Genomic DNA, 20,530 nt, shown 5'->3' with positions numbered 1-20,530 from the left:
GCCTGGTAGTGTATACCTGAAGTCCTAGCTATTTGGGAGGCTAAAGTGGGAGAATCTCTTGGGAGGTCAAGGCCACAGTGAGTTGTGATTGTGCCACTGCACTCCACTCAGCAACAGAGTGAAATTTTGTTGTGAAAAAAATGAAAAAGAAGAAAAAAAGGCAAAAAGGAATTAGAAGTGTAAAGAAAGGGAAGAACAAATCTTAGAGGAGCAATTTGGAGATTTGAAGCTTTCTTGGAAAGCCACTGAAATTTTATATTTTTCTCAGCAAAAATCATGCCAATAAAAAAAGAAACAAATAGAAGAACCAAACATATAATTAAAAACAAATTTCAGTCAACTGGAAAAAATTCCCAGAAACAGGATCCAGAAGAGAAAAAGCAGAGAAAGGTTTTTTTTTTGTTGTTGTTTTTTTGAGACAAGGTCTCCCTCTGTCACCCCAGCTAGAGTGCAGTGGCACAATCACAGCTTACTGCAGCCTTGACCTTCCAGGCTTAAGTGATCCCCCCACCTCAGCCTCTCAAGTAGCTGGGACCACAGGTACACGTCACAACACTGGGCTTTTTTATTTTGTTGTGGAAATGGAAGCTCTCATTATGTTGCCTGGGCTGGTCTTGAACTACTGGCCTCAAGTGATCCTCCCGACTCAGCTTCCCAAAGTGCTGGGATTATAGGTGTGAGCCACTGCACCTGGCCAATTTTGTTTTTTCAAAAAAACAACAACAACAACATTATAGTCTGAATATCAGCTTTTAATTAAGCTGATTTCTGACCATAAAGATTATTTTAAAAGTCTTTTCAAATCTCTTACTATCAGATTAACAGCCAATATTCCTGGCTTTTGAACTTTTTACCAAAGATATCTTCCAAGAGACTCACCGAAACCAAAATACCTTATACAAGATTATGACTTAATCAAGGACGTATGAGGCATCTCCAAAGAGGTGCAAATCAGTCCTCACAAGATTCAGAACCACCCTAAATATAGCTCCAAGAAAGGAAAGTTTCATTAGACACAAATGGGATGCAACCCACATTTCTATCTGATCATATCCCTATATATCAGTCAAAGCAGATTTAAAGACAAGGAGTATTTCCAAAGATAAAGAAGACCATTCTGCGATGATAAAAGGTCAATTGAGCATGAAGATATAGTAATTTTATTTATTTATTGACTGACAGGGTCTCTCTCTGTTGCCTAGGCAAAGTACAGTGGTGGGATCTCAGCTCACTGCAAACTCCATCTCCCAGGCTCAAGCTATCCTCCCACCTCAGCCTCCCAAGTAGCTGGGACTACAGGCTTGCACCACAATGCCTGGCTAATTTTTAACTTTTTTTCTGCATATGGGGGTCTCACTAGGTTTCCCAGGCTAGTCTTAAACTCCTGGGCTCAACCCACCTGCTTCAGCCTCCCAAAGTGCTGAGATTACAGGTATGAGCCACTGCACCCAGCCAAGAAGACATAACAATTCTTTTTTTTTTTACTCCAACCTCTCAAGACATAACAATTCTAAGTGCATGTGTACCTTGTAACAGAGCTTCAAGATGTATGAAAGCAAATATTGATAGAAGAGAAATAGAGAAAGAGATCTATTTTGGAGATTTTAATGCTTCTCTCTCAGTATGTGAGGGGATAAGAAGACAAAATATCAATAAGGTTATAGAAGATTTGGATAACACTCTCATCATTTTGACTTGATTTACATATTTAGATAATCTAATAATTTCAGAGTATACATACTTTATAAGTTATTTCCATTCATCAAGATATACTTTATGCTGCTGTATTATATATGCAATTTTAAAATAGTACCATTTACAAAAGGATCAAAATATAAAATACCTAGGAGTAAAAAATTTAATAAACAACATGCAAAACCTATACACAGAAGAATATTAAAAATTACAGTGAGAAATTAAAGACCTAAATAAATGGAGTGGTAAACTATATTCATGGATTGGAAGCATCCATCTTATTAAGATGTCAACTCTCAATATTGGCTCATAGAGCCAAAGCCATCCCAGTCAAAATCCTAGCAGAATTATTTAAATAGAAAGGAGCAAGTTTAATGTAAAGCTTATATGAAGTTGCAAAGAATCTAGAATAGCTGAAATAATCTTGAGAAGGCCAAAGTTGGGAGACTTCAACACTTGATTTCAAAAATTATTAAAAGCACTTTGGGAATCTGAGACAGGAGGACTGCTTGAGCCCAGGAGTTCAAGACCAGTGTGGGCAACGTAGTGAGACCCTGTCTCTACAAAAGATAAAAAATTAGCCAGACATAGTGGCACACTCCTGTGGTCCCAGATACTCAGGAAGCTAAGGTGGGAGGATTTCTTGAGCCCAGAAGTGAGCCCTGATCACACCACTTGCACATCAGCCTGGGTGACAGAGCAAGATCCTGATCTCAAAAAAAAAAAAAAAAAAATTACCAAAAGGCTACAGTCATCAAAATGGTGTGATACTGTTGCAAGTAGTTCAATGGAATCCAGAAATAGACCCACATATATGTAAACTGATTTTTTACAAAGGTGCTAGGGAAGTTCAATGGGGAAATTGATAGGTCAACAAACATGACTAGAACAACTAGGTATTTGGAAAAATTGTCATTTTATATTACATTTGTAGTATACATTTATGACAAATTATAATTTTAAGCCTAAGTTATCCATGTTCTGGGACATAAATTCCATATTTGTTACTCCTATACTGTTTTCTCAAGCCACAGGAGTATTATTTATTAAGTAAGCTTTGTTAAGGGACTGCAACAACATTGAGGATACCAGAGTATCATTTAGAAAACAGTCTGAATTTATTAAACAATGCTTTATATTCTGGATGATATAATACAAATGGCCTTCTGTTTTTAGTTCCTCCACCTGCTCATGATAGAAGTTTCTAATTCCATTTCTGACCAATAATACATATTTGTGAGACTGCTAGCAGGTGACAGAAGTGCAGGTGTTACCTCCCTGCACAAAATGAAATTTCACAAACGAATAGCTAAACTGATTGAAAGAATTAATAGAGCTACTGTAGTTTATTTCTAAAGCGTCTTTCTCCTTACCCTTCCGGAAGATTGGAGGGTGGGCCTGAAAGTCCCAATTTTCTAATCTGGCCTTGGTCTTTGGGGTGACTATCCCCCATCCTAAAGCACATAAGAGTTGCCAGTCATCAGTCAACTAATTAGCATATAAAAATATATTTATCACTTTTGAGAGTCCAAGAATTTTAAAAGTTATATGCCAGGAATTGGAAGACCATATATGTATTTCAGAATATTCCGTGACTGAAGGTTAATCAAAAAGATAGTTCTTGCCCTAACAAAGTAAAATGTACATGTAATTTAGTTTCGAAAGCCTTTTTCTACCACAGACTGTGTCTTGAGAGTGGCTTCTTGAGGAGAAAAGATCAGGCTGCTATATGATTCTGACTCCCAGATCAAGGGGGCTTTGTAATTGTGCCAAGCTTGGTATTCCCCAAGGAGTTTCTGACTTCAAAAGGGCCTATTGATACCAGAGGGTAAAGTTGCAGCTGGATGCTGGGCAAGGTGGCTCACGCCTCTAATCCAAGCACTTTGGAGGCCAAGGTGGGCGGATCACCTGAGGTTGGGAGTTCAAGACCAGCCTGACCAACATGGTGAAACCCTGTCTTAATAAAGAAGTTTGAATGTTAAATAAATTGTATATTCACTTAAAAAAAAAAAGTTGCAGCTGGAGTAGCAGCACAGTTTCTTTCCTATCATTCCAACAATCCGGGAAAGTTTCCCAATGCTGGGACAAGAGCACCTACCACGAAAGATGTGTTTTCTCTTCTGTATAGTTTTAGAGATACACCATAAACTCTCTCTTTCTCTCTTTCCTGCCACCCTATTTCTGCAGTGTTTTTCCCACTCTGGTCTGTGCAGTCAATGACACTTCCATTACTATAATGTTATTTGGAATGTTCACGTTGCTGGAGAAGTGATTAGATTACATTCTCTTTACAGTTGCTCTTCAGTATCTGTTAGTGATTGATTCTAGGACCCTCCCCCTTGGATACCAAAATCCATGGATGTCCAAGTCCCTTATATAAAATGGCATAGTAGCTGGGTGTGGTGGTGCATACTTGTAATCCCACTTACTCAGAAGGCTGAGGCAGGAGGACAGCCTGGGCAACAATAGTGAGACCCTGTCTCAAAAAAGATAAAAATAAAAAAGGGTAGTATTTGCATAGAACCTATGCACATCATCTTGTATACTTTATGTCATCTCTAGATTACCTGTAATACCTAATATAATGTCAATGTTATATAAATACTTGTTATACTATATTTTAAAATTTGTATTACTTTTATTGTTATTTTTTTCCTCCAAATGTATTCAAGCCTCAGTTGGTTGAATCTGAAGATGCAGAACCCACGGATAAGAAGGGACAACTGTAATTAAATAACAGGCCTAAGGATACACACTTATTATTATTTTTTTTTTTTTTTGAGACAGAGTTTCGCTCTTGTTACCCAGGCTGGAGTGCAATGGCGCGATCTCGGCTCACGGCAACCTCCGCCTTCTGGGTTCAGGCAATTCTCCTGCCTCAGCTTCCTGAGTAGCTGGGATTACAGGCACGCGCCACCATGCCCAGCTAATTTTTTTTTTTTTGTATTTTTAGTAGAGACGGGGTTTCACCATGTTGACCAGGATGGTCTCGATCTCTTGACCTCGTGATCCACCCGCCTCGGCCTCCCAAAGTGCTGGGATTACAGGCGCGAGCCACCGCGCCCGGCCATGATACACACTTCTAACACTAACACCATCACTGCAGTTAGCTTCCTTCCTTCCTTCCTTCCTTCTCTCTCTTTCTTTCTTTTGATACACACTTTTAACACTGTCACTGCAGCTTCCTTCCTTCCTTCCTTCCTTCCTGAGGATACACATTTTAACACTGTCACTGCAGCTCTTCTCTCTCCTCTCTCCTCTTTCTTTCTTTCTTTCCTTTCTCCAAGTCTTGCTCTTTCACCCAGGCTGGAGTACAATGGCATGATCTTGGCTCCCTTCCACCTCCACCTCCCAGGTTCAAGTGGTTCTCATGCCTCAGCCTCCTGAGTAGCTGGGGCTGCAGGCATGTGCCACTATGCCCAGCTAATTTTTGTATTTTTTTTAGTAGAGACATGGTTTCACCATGTTGGCTAGCCTGGTCTCGAACCCCTTACCTCAAGTGATTCACCCATCTCAGCCTCTGAAAGTGCTGGGATTACAGGCGTGAACCACTGTGCCTGGCCTGCAGGTTACTTTCTAAGGCCCCCTACTACCTGTTACAAATGATCTCTCAGGAAGGACAACATTTGCAAGTGAGTCATCTCAACCATTTTGTGTTGATTCTTAATTTGCTAATTTATGAAGCATGTACCAAGAGCCAAGCTAAGTGCTTTATCCACATTTTCTAAGGTAATCCCTATGATGCAGTCTCAAAAGATATTTTTACTTCTCCGTTTTATAATTAACTTACTTTGGGTCAGAGAGTTAGGTGATGATAGAGTTGGGCCTCAAGCAGATCTGCCACACTGGAAAAGGCCTTATGAATACAATGAATGTTGAAAGCCTTTACCTGAAGGTGTCACCAATGTCTTTTAGCATCAAAAAGTCCACAATGGAGAAAGGCCTTAAAAAAAACCAAACAAGCAAAAAATGATGATCTGAGTACTCAGGAACAAGCTCCTACCACAACTTCACATTCCCTTATCGAGCTCAGAGGATGACAATCCTGACCTTATCCCAAATCCTATGTACCTTTTTTGTGACTCTCTTCGTATTTTCTATCACTTGATCACCTAATCTAGGCAGAAAAAATATTAGGCACCATGGGATGAGATAAAGCAAAATGCAAGAAACAGCTTTGCCTTTGGGGAGATTTTGATCTTGCTAAGATTTTGTTAAGTGGTGGGTCTCATTATGTTGCCCAAACTGGTCTCCAACTCCTGACTTCAAGTGATCCTCCTGCCTGAATCTTCCAAAGGGCTGAGATTATAGGTGTAAACCACCATGCCCAGCCAAGCAATTTAAAATACACATGAGAATCATCTGTGTAACTTTTTTTTTCTTTTTGGAGACAGAGTTTTGCTCTGTCATCTGGGCTGGAGTGTGGTGGCATGTTCATAGCTCACTATAACCTCAAGCTCTTGGGCTCAAGTGATCCTCCTGCCTTGACTTCCCAAAGTGTTGGGGTTACAAGCATGAGCCATTGTGCCTGGCCCATCTGTGGAACTTTAACAAATACTGATTACAGAAATTCTGATTTAATTGGTCTGGAGTGAAGGCTGGGCAACAGGACTTTCCAAAAAGTTCCAGGTATTCTAATGTGCAACCATGGCTGAGAACCAGGGTGAAGGTAGAAAGAAGAAGGTAGAATAGGCCAGGTGCGGTGGCTCACGCATGTAATTTAAGCACTTTGGAGGCTAAGGTGGGCAGATAACCTGAGGTTGGGAGTTCAAGATCAGCCTGACCAACATGGTGAAACCTTGTCTTTAAAAAAAAAAAAAAGAAAAAGAAAAAAAGTAGAATATCTTCAAATGAAAAACCATTAAAGGAACTATAATGTACAAGACGGTATATTTTGAAATATATTTATTTCTGTGGAGGTTATCAGAATCAAAATTGAGTCATTCATGTTAAAACAAAATAAAAGAAAACAACCTTGACAAACAGAGCCAGGGAGGGCCATGAAGAGAGGGTTCTCATGCAGGTATGCCTGATAAAAACTATCATAAAAGATTCTGCAAATAATACAACATTGCACAAAGGCCATCATAATATTACACAAAATATATTTTTGCAAGGACATCTACCCAGTAACTGCCTGTCTAACCCAGACTGGCATCACTCTTGTTATTGATCTTTGTAGCCAAGGATAATTATTTCAAAACAATTATGTAACCTCCTCACGTTTTTTTCCCTTTAAAATCCTTTGTCTTCCTTTATTTCCTTGAATACACACGGTTTACTATCACATGCATATTCCCATTGCAATGCTCTATTCCCACATAAACATAATTTTCTTTTAGAGAGTCTCTCTCTGTTTGTTATTTATGTTGACATTCCTTACCTCATTCCACAAAGGATATGATGTGGCTAAAAAACTATTGGGTTCAGAATTAATTCCACTGAAGAACACAGAGTTCGAGGTACTTGTCAAATACACCAAAATGGGCTAGGACATGTGAGGTTGATAATGAAATAATTCAGGTACATTTTTATGTCTCTGGTTTTGGTTTGCAAGGCAGCAGGGCAGATTTTAGAAAAAAATAGTTCTCAGAAAAGAGCTGATTGGTCCAGGTACTGTTTCTAGGTGACTGGTCCAAGAGCTGTTTCCAGGCGGGTTGATTGGTCCAGAAGCTGTTTCCAGGCTGCCTAGCCAGTAGATTGCCTTGTCTCCAAGGGTTACTCAATGTACAAAGTGATAACAGGTCTCCAAGTCTTGTGTGGAATCACAATTTTCCCCAGTACAAGCTTATTGAAGAAAATACCAGTATTTTAAGGATGACTCATAGGCACATTTCTTTGATCCATCTTCTCTAAGTGTTATGCATTGCTTATAATGCTGAAGCTTCCTAAATGATTTTTTCACAAGTCAAGGAGTGGCTGGAGCTATTCTATGAAAAATTTATAGCTGTTAAAAGAGCAGGGTTAAACTATTTTGTGCAGTTCAACTGTTAGATTATTTCCTTTTATTTTCCTTTCTCAAGAGTAGATGAAGCTGTTCTCAGTTTAATATCAGAGGAGAAAAAATGATGGAAACAATGATGGTGTAATAATACATAAAGAAAACAAAAAAAAAGGGTAAAATCACTGCAATCCTATAATCTTAATACTTAACAGTTTTTATTTTTGAGTCGTTTTCTTCTAACCTAAGGTCAATATTATTTGGACAATGATATACATAAAATTTAAGCCTTACCTGTTAACCAAATGTTTAAAGGTATTTTCAGTGCCCAGTGAGGTGGCTCACACTGTAATTCCAAGCACTTTGAGAGGCCTTGATGTGAGAATCACTTGAGGCCAGGAGTTTGAGACCAGCTTGGCCAACATAGTGAAACCCTGTCTCTACTAAAAATATGAAAATTAGCCAGGCATGGTGGCACGCGCCTGTAATTCCAGCTTCTTGGGCGGCTGAGGCATGAGGATTGCTTGAACCCGGAAAGCCGGGGTTGCAGTGTACCAAGATCGCTCCACTGCACTCCAGCTTGGGTGACAGAGTGAGACTCTGTCTCAAAAAAAAAAAAAAAAAAAAAGAGATTTTTAGTTTATAGTGGCTGACCACATTTTTTTAAAAAGTATCATTTAACATGATTTGTGAGCAAAATTAATGTTTTTATCTTCAGATTCAATGACTCTTCTGAGCAGCACTACACACACATATGCTGGACATTCATTTTACCAATTATCTCATTAAAAAAAAAACAATAAACTTTTATGCACTTTGGGAGGCCGAGGTGGGGTGGATCACGAAGTCAAGAGATCGAGATCATCCTGGTCAACATGGTGAAACCCCCGTCTCTACTAAAAATACAAAAAATTAGCTGGGCATGGTGGCGCGTGCCTGTAATCCCAGCTACTCAGGAGGCTGAGGCAGGAGAATTGCCTGAACCCAGGAGGCAGAGGTTGCGGTGAGCCGAGATGGCGCCATTGCACTCCAGCCTGGGTAACAAGAGCGAAACTCTGTCTCAAAAAAAAAAAAAAAAAAAAAAAACAACTTTTGTGGGGAAGCCACATTGTGGCAGGCTGTGTTATAAGAACTGGAGATATGGCTGGGACAAAAACAGACAAAATCCTCTTTCTCCAACAGGGAAAAATAGGCTATAACAATCAGAGCAAACACAAAATGGTTTCTGTTTCATGTGCTTTATATAAATAAACTCATTTAGTCCTAACAATCCCATGAAGTAGGTACTATCATTATCTCCATTTTATATGTGAGGGAACTAGTGCACAGAAAGGTTCAATAACTCGATGAAGCTGCACAGCTAGTGAGCATTAGAGCTAGGATTTGAACCCAGGCATGTGGCTTCACAGGCTACATGCTTAACTGCTATGCTATTCTTTCTATAATTAATTAGTTCCTCTCTTCTGTGTATTCTGGTGATATAAGGAACCAAAAGTTTTGCTTTTCCTTTCTCAAATATTTTCTGTTTTTGCTTCAAATATTTAACTACTTGAAAGCTAGGGCCAGGTGTGGTGGCTCTTGTCTGTACTCCTAGCCCTTTGGAAAGCCCAAGTGGGAGAATCACTTGAGCTCAGGAGTTTGAGGCCAGCCTGGGAAACATAGTGAGACCTTGTCTCTACAAAAAATTTAAAAAGCTAACTGGGTGCAGTGGCATGGACCTGTAGTCCCAGCTACCGGAGAAGCTGAAGTGGGAGGATTACTTAAGCCCAGGAGGTCGAAGCTGCAGTGAGCTGTGAATGAGCCATGGCACTCCACCCTGGGTGACAGAGCAAGATCCTGTCTCAGGAAAATAAAAAAAAAGCTGGACACTTAAAATCATAGTTGTTCTTAAAAGCACAGCTTTGGTTTAGATTGACCTAGAATAAATTCCATGTCTGCCACTCAATAGCTGTGTGATCATGAGCAAGTTTCTAAATCTCTCTAAGGTTCTCTTTCCTTATTAGTAAATGAAAATAATCGTTCACCGCCTAAGGTTATTGTGAAAATCAAGGATAATATGCATGAAACTCATCTTCATGGTGTTGGCACAGGTGAGTGCCCAGTGAATGGTGACTTTTACCCATTCATACATTCACCCAGGCAAATAGTTGCCAGACATCTGCCATGTCCCAGGCCTTGCTCTAGGTACTGGGGATAGAGCAGTGAGTGAAACAGACATGATCTTACCCTCAGAGCAATTCTTTGGCTTTTTAGCCTTAATAAAATGCATTTAATCTTATTAAATTTGTTTATATTAATTACATTGTACTTTAAACTTTATTTTTTTTATTTTTAAAAAGTTTTATTTTGATACGGAGTCTTGCTTTGTTACCTAGGCTGGAGTGCAGTGGTGTGATCTCAGCTCACTGCAACCTCCATCTCCCAGCTTCAAGCGCTTCTCCTGCCTCAGCCTCCCGAGTAGCTGGGACTACAGGCATGCATTACTACACCTGGCTAATTTTTGTATTTTTTTTAGTATAGATGGGGTTTCACCATATTGGACAGACTGGTCTTGAACTCCTGACCTCATGATCCACCCACCTTGGCCTCCAAAAGTGCTGGGATTACAGACATGAGCCACTGTGCCCAGCTTAAAATTTAATTTATTTTTAAATTAAAATATGTTGTATATAGTTATTTAAATGCATTTAATATTATTTTAAAGTATTAATAAAGTATGTTTAATCAGTTATTCCCTCTCCTTTCCACTTTTTGTCATATTCACTTAAATGTAATCAAATGTCTTATTTATTTATTTATTGTTTTTTTAAGAGAGACAGAGTTTTGCCATGTTGCCCAGGCTGGTCTGGAACTCTTGAGCTCAAGCAATCTGTCTGCCTCGGCCTCCCAAAGTGCTGAGATTACAGGCATGAGACACCACGCCTGGCCAAATTTCTTTTATATTAAAAATCCCTGAATTAACCCTTTGACTTCAAGTTAGCTGACAGTTGCTACTTTAGTTCCTTGCTCCTTTTGCCATAGACACTGTCTAACTCGCTGTCTCCATTCTCTAGCTCGACTTCATCACTTCTCATTCATACTCCAGAGCACTGGAAGCAGTCTTCTGTCCTCTGTGAAGAGGCTGCGTTATGGCAGGCTGTGTTTTAAGGACTGGAGATATGGCTTGGATGAAAACACACAAAATCCTCTTTCTCTAGAAAGGAAAAATAAGCTATTGCTGTCAACATAGGTATTACTCTCAACAAGGCCATGCCCCTTCCTTAAAACTGCTCAATGACTACATATTTGCCTCAGTCACTCATGTTTACTCGATGAAGTTGTGAAGCTCTAGATAAAGTCCAGACTCTTTAAAAAGGCATGTAGTCATGTTCTAGCCTTTTCTCCCACCATTCCCTTTTCTTTTTTTTTTTTTTTAAAGATGGGGTTTCACCATGTTGGTCGGGCTGGTCTTGAACTCCCGACCTCAGGGGATCCGCCCGCCTTAGCCTCCAAAGTGCTTGGATTACAGGCATGAGCCACCACGCCTGGCCAAACTATTTTTGTTTTTTTAAAGATGTGGTTTCACCATGTTTGTCAGGCTGGTCTTGAACTCCCGACCTCAGGTGATCCACCCACCTTGACCTCCAAAGTGCTTGGATTACAGGTGTGAGCCGCCATGCCCGGCCTGCCGCCATGCCCAGTCCTCCACCATTCCCTTTTCTACCTCCACTCCCTCCCCTGCTCACTGCCCCAGAAACACACACACACACACACACACACACACACACACACACACACGAGTTCACATTCTATAGATGGGCTTGACACTGCCCAGAAGTACCATACTTTTGCCTGTAAGCAGGGGTATTTTAGGTTGATTTGTATGCAGGTGTGAGAGCCAGTGATACATATCTCTTCCCAATTCCATGTTCAGTGAGGTCATGATGGGGGTAAATCAAGGAAACTGGCAAAATCTACAAATCGGGGCATTCTAGCTTCCCTCTAGAGAGACGGTTATTAAACATTTACCAGCTCACCATAGCTTCTAGGCCTTTGTATATATGGCCCCTCCCCTCCCCTAACTTGGCTCAGCTTAAATGTCACTTCTTTCTGGGAACCTTTTTTTGACTCTTCAAGATTGGGATAGATACCCTTCACTGTGATTCTCTGGGAACTAAGGCAGTGCCCCCATATTTCTTCTGTATTCTATACTGGCAAGTAAAGTCCTTGAGGTCAGGGCCCTTGTCTTCTTCATTGCTGTTGTTGTCTGCCTAGAACAGTGTTTGGCACATGGCAAGGTGCTAGACCGTATTTTTAAGTGAGCCAATGTATGAATAATTAAAGTAAGCCTTCCCTATTAAATAATGGGGTTTTTATGGTCCAAGAATGTGCCTTAATCCTTGTATCTCCTGAAATTCCTCATACAGAGAAAGTTTAGTAGAAGTTTGAATAGATCAAATGGACTAGACTTGAATGTACTTTATATGAGCCTAAAACTAGGGCCCAATTTTAGATATCCATTCTAGAAGTGAGTCAATGATCTTTGAGATTATGATTCTATAGAACCAAAACCTGGAGTATTAAAATATGTCACCAGAAACTTAAGATTTTCCCTAGCCAGTAATCTGCCTTGATTTATTACTCTTATTTCCTTGTTTTTTCTAAGGTAATCTCAAGCTTGTTCCACTTCTTTTTTCCCCCAACCTGGCTTTTCTTTTTGAGATAGGGTCTTACTCTGTCACCCAGGCTGGAGTACAGTGCCACAATCTTGGTGTGCACCACCACGTCCAGCTAATTTTGGTATTTTTTTTGTAGATGGGTTTTGTCATGTTGCACTGGCTGGTCTCTAACTCCTGGACTCAAGCAATCCACCCACCTTGATCTCCCAAAGTGCTGGGATTACAGGCATAAGCCACCACGCCCAGGTACCCTATTTTTAATGTACAGCTTGAACATACTCTTTGCTCACAGAATGGTACGCTCATTGAACCATGAGTAGGAAAGCAATGTGGTGCAGTAAGAAGCTTGGAACTTAAAGTCAGGAGACACTGGTTGTGTACCTGTATGTCACAACTTTCTGGTCATTTCATCTGCAATAGGAAAAATAATATCTTCTCTGTCCAATTTACTAAGTTTTTAAAGATGAAATGAATTGACATAGGTGAAAATGCTTTTGGAATTGTAACATACTACACAGAGATAGCAAACTTTCTCAAATTGATCTTCAGCACATGCTGTCATTTATTTAGTAACTCCCTAGCAAGCAAGTGATATCTGCAAAGAAGTAAGAGTGATCCAGTATATAGAGAGGTTATTTGCCTGGGAATAGGATGCATGTAATTAGATAAAAATGATGGTTTCATGTTCCAAAGACTTGAAGCAGCAGCTTCATATCAGATGCTACATACGATATCCGGGGTGATTCTGCCTGAGATGCCAAGTGTGCTATCAATCAAAAATTAAAAATGACTGATCTAAAACACAAATGATAAGGATATATTGATGGCTGATGACTGGAATAACAATGCTTCATTCTCCCAAAGGATCTGATAGACTCCAATTAATTTAGAAGCATAGGATGATATCAAATACAGATCTGTACCAAGCAACAATGTTCTGCTTTCAAATGGACAGCTATCAGTGAATATCTCAAATTGCAGACATTGATGAAAAAATATGGTTTGCCCATTTATTAGTTTTGGGAGATATTGTCCCTTTGCAGAAGTTAGTTATTAGTCTCCCATAAAAGGAAGGGTACTCAGTGTGGTCCTCCAAACAGCAGCATTGGCATGGTCCCAGAGCAGAATCTCAGGGTCACGCCAGACCTTTTTAATTAGAATCTGCATTTCAGTGCAATCTCCAGGTGACTGAGTGCATTTAAGTTTAAAGTGCACCACCATAGGGACCATCTATTCATTTTTCAAATGAAAAAACAAAAACTCAACCTTGAAGAGTGATTTTTTTTCCCCCTTAAGGTCTGATACACTTGGATTAGAACAAAGTTTTCCTGCCTCTGCTGGCAGGTTCCAGCATTGCACACCCTCTCGCAGCCTGGTTCTTGGGCTTACTGGTTGGGAGGCTTGGGGCAAGTAATTGAACCTCTGAGCTGGTTTCTTCATCTATAAAATTGAGATAATAGCAATGTCTACCTTATACATCTGTGAGGATTAGGCCGGGTGTGGTGGCTCACACCCATAATCCCAGCACTTTGGGAGGCTGAGGCGGGCAGACCACTTAAGGTCAGGAGTTCGAGACCAGCCTGACTAACATAGTGAAACCCTGTCTACTAAAAACAAAAATTAGCTGGGCGTAGTGACAGGCCCCTGTAGTCTCAGTTATTAGGGAAGCTGAGGCATGAGAATAGCTTGAGCCAGGGAAATGGAGGTTGCAGTGAGCAGAGATCATGCCATTGCATTCCAGCCTGAGCAACAGAATGAGACTTGGTCTCAATATGGTCACCTACTGACCATGTATGTGTGTGTATACACACCCACACATCATAAAAAGCTTGGCCGGGCACGGTGGCTCATGCCTGTAATCCCAGTACTTTGGGAGGCCAAGGTGGGTGGATCATTTGAGGTCAGGAGTTCAAGACCAGCCTGGCCAACATAATGAAACCCCATCTCTTAAAAAAAAAAAAAAAAAGTGTGAGGATTAGCTTTCATTAGATCATTTCTGAACACATTGTACAAAGTAAGGCACAATACACATGTAAAATTGTATTATTATCAAGTGAAAAGGTGGTGTTCCACATAATTCAAACAGTAGAATTTTTTAAATTTTGACTGCACACAGAAGCAGAGTTATTATCTCTGAAAACCTTTGTGCCTTGACAGTAGTGTTCAGAAAGCAGTTGTTTTCCTTTTAATCATTAGTATTTTCCAGTAAAGAAACTTTTTTTTTTTTTTTTTTTGAGACAGAGTTTCGCTCTTGTTACCCAGGCTGGAGTGCAATGGCGCGATCTCGGCTCACCACAACCTCCGCCTACTGGGTTCGGGCAATTCTCCTGCCTCAGCCTCCTGAGTACCTGCGATTACAGGCACGCACCACAGTGCCCAGCTAATTTTTGTATTTTAGTAGAGACGGGGTTTCACCATGTGGACCAGGACGGCGATCCACCCCCCTCGGCCTCCCAAAGTGCTGGGATTATAGGCGTGATCCACCGCGCCCGGCCCCCAGTAAAGAAACTTATATAAGAGCTGGACAGCAGAAGCACCCTGCTAGTCACTGTTATTTAATCACATGGTAGGTTAGGCTGACCTCTGTTTCTGAGTTTGGTGAATCGGGGCCAAACCAACATTTGGAATAGGCACACACATGTGTAATCGAAGAACCTGACTCACTGACCCACTTTCTTGGTTACCAAAGCAATGGGAGTTTGGATTATCTGGTTTTTAGCTCCACCTAGTGACCATATATATGGCTCAGTTTTCAGCTGTAAAATTATGAAGAATTCTGTTTTACGTTTAAACAAAAGTACATTCACCTTCTTGCTATTCTGGGGAAATGATTGCATATACATTTTTGATGTTTTTTGTTATACATGAAATGATAGGATTAGAATTCTTGGAGATGATCAAAAAGTTGGAGGACTTCCTATTTAGAACAGAAAGATTGGAGTCATCTTTGATGCTTCCCTCCATTTGCTATGTCCATTCTGTCATCAAGTTTAAAAAAAATTAATTTCTCAAAGTGTTATCCAGCAACATATACTAATTTAATGCTTCCTTTGGGATTGTCTGCTTAGTGAAGGAATATACTGGACATTACTCTAGATTCTAGGGATTCCAGGCCCTGTTCCTTTGCAGTGCCTTGGAGAAGAATGATTATAGGGATACCCAGAAAGAGAAGGCTTGAGCAACAGGGTTTCCAGTCCTATAGAACTTGCCTTTTCCCGCAGTGAGGCTGGTTGAGAAGCAGAAAAGAGCTTCTGGACCTAAGGGAGCCAGGTAAAAGATTAGCATAGCTGTGTGACTGGATGGTCAGCGATAATAGGCAAACTTTCCCTTTACCCGCTTCTTGGAAATGTGTCATCTGAGCTCCCAGAACCAATATATAACTCTAGGGATGGGGTAGGGCAGGAAGCCCCAAGGATGCTAGAACTGAGGGCTTGGCACAGTGGCTCATATCTGTAATCCTAGCACTTTGGATGCCGAGGTGGGAGGGTCATCTGAGGTCAGGAGTTTGAGTCTAGCCTGGCCAACATGGAAAAACCCCACTGCTAATAAAAATACAAAAATTATCCAGGCATGGTGTTGTGTACCTGTAATCCCAGCCAGTCAGGAAGCTGAGACATGAGAATTGCTTGAACCTGGAAAGCAGAAGTCACAGTGAACTGAGATCGTGCCACTGTACTCCAACCTGGGCAACAGAGTGGAAAAAAAAAAAAAGCCAAAACTGAAATTCCCTCCCTGTTTAGCAAGAAGGGGAGTCAGATTCAAGATGAAGTTGATTTATAGAAAATAAAGAGATGCTCTCTAGGATGAGAAGAAAATTTAAAAAAAGAAAGAGATGCAATATTTTTGCACACAGGTTCGTGGCTGGAGAATCAGATCTTTTTTTTTTTTTAATTTTTTATTGCATTTTAGGTTTTGGGGTACATGAGCAGAGCATGCAAGACAGTTGCGTAGGTACACATATGGCAGTGTGTTTTGCTTCCTTTCTCCCCTTCACCCACATTTGGCATTTCTCCCCAGGCTATCCCTCCCCACCTCCCCCTCCCACTGGCCCTCCCCTTTGCCCCCCAATAGACCCCAGTGTTTAGTACTCCCCTCCCTATGTCCATGTGTTCTCATTTTTCATCACCTGCCTATGAGTGAGAATATGTGGTGTTTCATTTTCTGTTCTTGTGTCAGTTTGCTGAGGATGATGTTCTCCAGATTCATCCATGTCCCTACAAACGACACAAACTCATCATTTCTGATTGCTGGAGAATCAGATCTTGATGTGCAGACATGAATTTGGGCATTTAGAAGTCACTGATTAGTGAGGGAATGTCTGCAGGCTCTGAGGTCACAAGATTTGAAAGCATGCTATGGAAAAATTTAAACTCCTTGGCACCTCAACAACATGCTAGCAAACTGAATCCAACAACGCATCAAAGAGGTAATTCACCATGATCAAGGGTTTCATTCCAGGGATACAGAGATTGTTCAACATATGGAAGTCAATAAATGTGATGCACCACATAAACAGAATTAAAATCAAAAACAATATGATCATCTCGATAGGCACAGAAAATGCATTAGATAAAATCCAGCATCACTTTATAATATAAACTTTCAACAAATTAGGCGTAAAAGGAACCTACCTCAAAATAATAAAGGCCTGGGCATGCCTGTAATTCCAGCACTTTAGGAGGCCAAGGCAGAAGGATTGCTTGAAGCCAGGAGTTCCAGACCAGCTGGGCAACAAACTGAGACCCTATCTCTACAAAAACAAATAATTAAATACATTTTAAAAATATAAAAGCCATATATGAAAAACCCAGAGCCAACATTATACTGAATGAGGAAAAGCTGAAAACATCCCCTTTGAGGACTGGAACAAGACAAGAGTGCTCACTTTCCCCACTTCTACTCAATATAGTACTGAAAGTCCTAGCCAGAGCAATCGGGAAAGACAAAGAAATAAAGGTCATTCAATTGGAAGAGAGAAAGCCGAACTATCTCTGTCAGTGATATAGAAAACTCTATAAAGACTCCTCCAAAAGACTTTTAGATTAAAAATGGATTCAGTGAAGTCTTCGGTTACAAAATCAATGTATACAAATCAGTAGCACTGCTATTCACCAACAAGGACCAAGATGAGAATCAAATAAAGAACTCAGTCTTTTTTATAATACCTGCAAAAAGTAATATTAAAATAGGACTATATGTAACCAAGGAGGCAAAAGATCTCTGTGAGAACTATAAAACATTCCCGAAAGAAATAATAGATGACACAAACAAATTGAAATATATCTCATGCTCATGTATTGGAAGAATCAATATTATGAAAAAGACCATTCTGTGCAAATGACCCTATAGATTCAATGTAATGCCTATCAAACCAACATCAGTTTTTACAGAATTAGAAAAAATAATCCTAAAATTCATATGGAATCAAAAAGAGTCCAAATAGCCAAAGCAATGCTAAGCAAAAAGGACAAACCTGGAGGCATCACGTTACCTGACTTCAAATTATACTATAAGACTACAGTAACCAAAATGGCAAACTACTGGTATAAAGTAGATACACAGACCAATCAAACAGAATAGAGATCCCAGAAATAAAGCCAAATACAACCAACTGACCTTTGACAAAGCATACAAAAACATATGTTGGGGAAACAACACTCTATTCAATAAATGGTGTTGGGAAAACTGGATAGCTACATGAAGAAGAATGAAACTGGATCCCTATCTCTCATCCTATATTAAAATCAACTCAAGATGAATTCAAGACTTAAATCTAAGACCTACAACCATAAAAATTCTAGAAGAAAATCTAGGAAAAACTCTTCTAGACATTGGCCTATACTAAGAATTTATGACTAAAACCGCAAAACAAAATGTAATAAAAATAAATAAATGGGACCTAATTAAATTTAAAAGTTTCTACACAGCCAAAGTAATAAACATCAGAATAAACAGACAACCCACAGAGTGGGAGAAAATATTTGCAAGCTATGCATCTGACAAAGGACTAATATCCAGAATCTATAAGGAACTCAAACAAATCAGCAAGGAAACAAAAACCAATAATCCCATCAAAAAGTGGGCAAATGGCTGGGTTCAGTGGCTCACATCTGTAATCCCAGCAGTTAAGGAGACTGAGACAGGATAATTGCTTGAGCCCAGGAGTTTGAGTCCAGCCTGGCCAACTTAGTGAGACCCTGTCTCTATGAAAAAGAAAAAGTGAGCCAGTACTCAGGAGGCTGAGGCAGGAAGATTGCATGCTTAAGAGTTCAAGGTTACAGTGAGCTATTATTGTGCCACTGCACTCCAGCCAGGGTGACGGAGCAAGACCTTGTCTTAAAAACAAGAGGGGGTGGGCAAATTACATGAATAGACACTTCTCAGAAGAAGATATACAAATGGCCAACAAATATATGAAAAAATGCTCAACATCACTAATCATGAGGGAAATGTACATTAAAACCACAATGAGCCGGGTGTGGTGGCTCATGCCTGTAATCCCAGCACTTTGGGAGGCTAAGGTGGGTGGATGATGAAGTCAGGAGATCAAGAGCATCCTAGCTAACACAGTGAAACTCCATCTCTACTAAAAATACAAAAAATTAGCCAAGCGTGGTGGCATGTGCCTGTAGTCCCAGCTACTTGAGAGGCTGAGGAAGGAGAATCTCTTGAACCTGGGAGGTGGAGGTTGCAGTGAGCTGAGATGCGCCATTGTACTCCAACCTGGGTGACAGAGTGAGACCCTGTCTCAAAACAAACAAAAAAAGCTTACCCAGCCAGAAGGGCCACTGTTAAAAAGTCAGAAAACAATATATGTTGGTGTGGATGTGGTGAAAAGGGAGCAGTTATACACTGCAGGTGGGAATGTAAATTAGCACAATCTCTTTGGAAAATTTCTTAAGAATGGAGTATGGAGATTTCTCAGAGAACTAAAAGTACACTTACCATTCCATCTAGCATTTCCACTACTGGGTATCTACCCAAAGGAAAAGAAGTCATTATATTTAAAAAGCAGCTACATGCATATGTTTACTGTAGCTCAATTCACAATTTCAAAGATGTGGCACCAACCTAAGTGCCCATCAAGTGATGAGTAGATAAAGGAGATATATATATATATGTACACACACACACCCATACATACCATGGAATACTACTCGGCCATAAACATTAAAATAATACATTTTGCAACTACTTGGACAGAGCTGGAGGGGAGGCCATTTTTTTAATTTTATTTTTTATTTAAAATTTTTTTTCTTTTTTTTAAAAATAGTGATGGAGTTTTGTCAAGCTGCCTAGGCTTGTCTGAAACTCCCAAGTGATCCGCCCACCTCAGCCTCCCAAAGTGCTGGGATTAGAGGTGTGAGCCACTGCGCCCAGTGGAGGCCATTATTCTAAGTGAAGTAACTCAGGAATGGAAAACCAAATACTGTATATGCTCACTTATAAGTGGGAGCTAAGCTACGGGGACACAAAGTCATACAGAGTGGTAAAATGGAGATTGGAGGCTCAGAATGGAGGGATGGTGGGAGGGCAGTGAGGGATGAAAAACTACATATCAGGTACAATGTACACCACTCAGGTGATGAGTGCACTGAAATCTCAGACTTCACCACTGTACAATTCATCCATGTAACTAACATCCACCTGAACTCCAAAAGCTATTGAAATAAACTACATATATCTAAAAGAAGTGCCCATATTTTATCCTAGATGTAAAATTTTATTTATTTTAGGTTTAGATCTTTAAATCATCTATAACTTATTTGGAGATAAAGAGTGAAGCAGAAATCTAGCTGCTGCTGCTGTTTTTTTTGTTTGAGTCTTGCTCTAGTTGCCCAGGCTGGAGTGATCTCTGCTCACCTCAACCTCTGCCTCCAGGGTTCAAGTGATTCTTCTGTTTCAGCCTCCCAAGTAGCTGGGATTACAGGCATGTGCCACCATGCCTGGCTATTTTTTTGTATTTTCAGTAGAGAGGGTGTTTCTGTATGTTGGTCAGGCTGGTCTTGAACTCCCAACCTCCGTTGATCCACCTGTCTCAGCCTCTTAAAGTGTTGGGATTACAGGCATGAGCCACTGCACCCAGTGAAATCAGCTTCTCTTTAATTCTAAATGGCAAGCCAGTTGTTGTAATAACATGGATGGAATAATCAATTCTTGTTTTTCCAGTAATTTGGAATGTTTAATTCCCAAATATTTTGGGATCTACTTTTGGGTTCTCTATTATAATTTATGT

General features: G+C 40.2%; 1 long non-coding RNA gene across 2 annotated transcripts in view; it reads right to left on the bottom strand.

The window, feature by feature from the left end:
- The window catches only part of LOC118152914 (uncharacterized), a 75,123-nt gene that overhangs the window by 39,570 nt on the left and 15,023 nt on the right, over positions 1 to 20,530 (bottom strand). For both annotated transcript variants that reach the window (XR_013534378.1, XR_013534379.1), the window contains exons 2-3: positions 16,926 to 17,044; positions 5,486 to 5,638 (exon numbers count right to left, since the gene is read on the bottom strand). This is a non-coding gene — a long non-coding RNA (uncharacterized LOC118152914). The remainder of the gene's footprint in view (positions 1 to 5,485; positions 5,639 to 16,925; positions 17,045 to 20,530) is intronic.

Source organism: Callithrix jacchus, chromosome 4, assembly GCF_049354715.1.
Source record: "Callithrix jacchus isolate 240 chromosome 4, calJac240_pri, whole genome shotgun sequence".
NCBI classification, from domain to species: Eukaryota; Metazoa; Chordata; class Mammalia; order Primates; family Cebidae; genus Callithrix; species Callithrix jacchus.
Note: the sequence above shows the minus strand (reverse complement) of the source record. Positions and strands in the feature narration are given on the sequence as shown.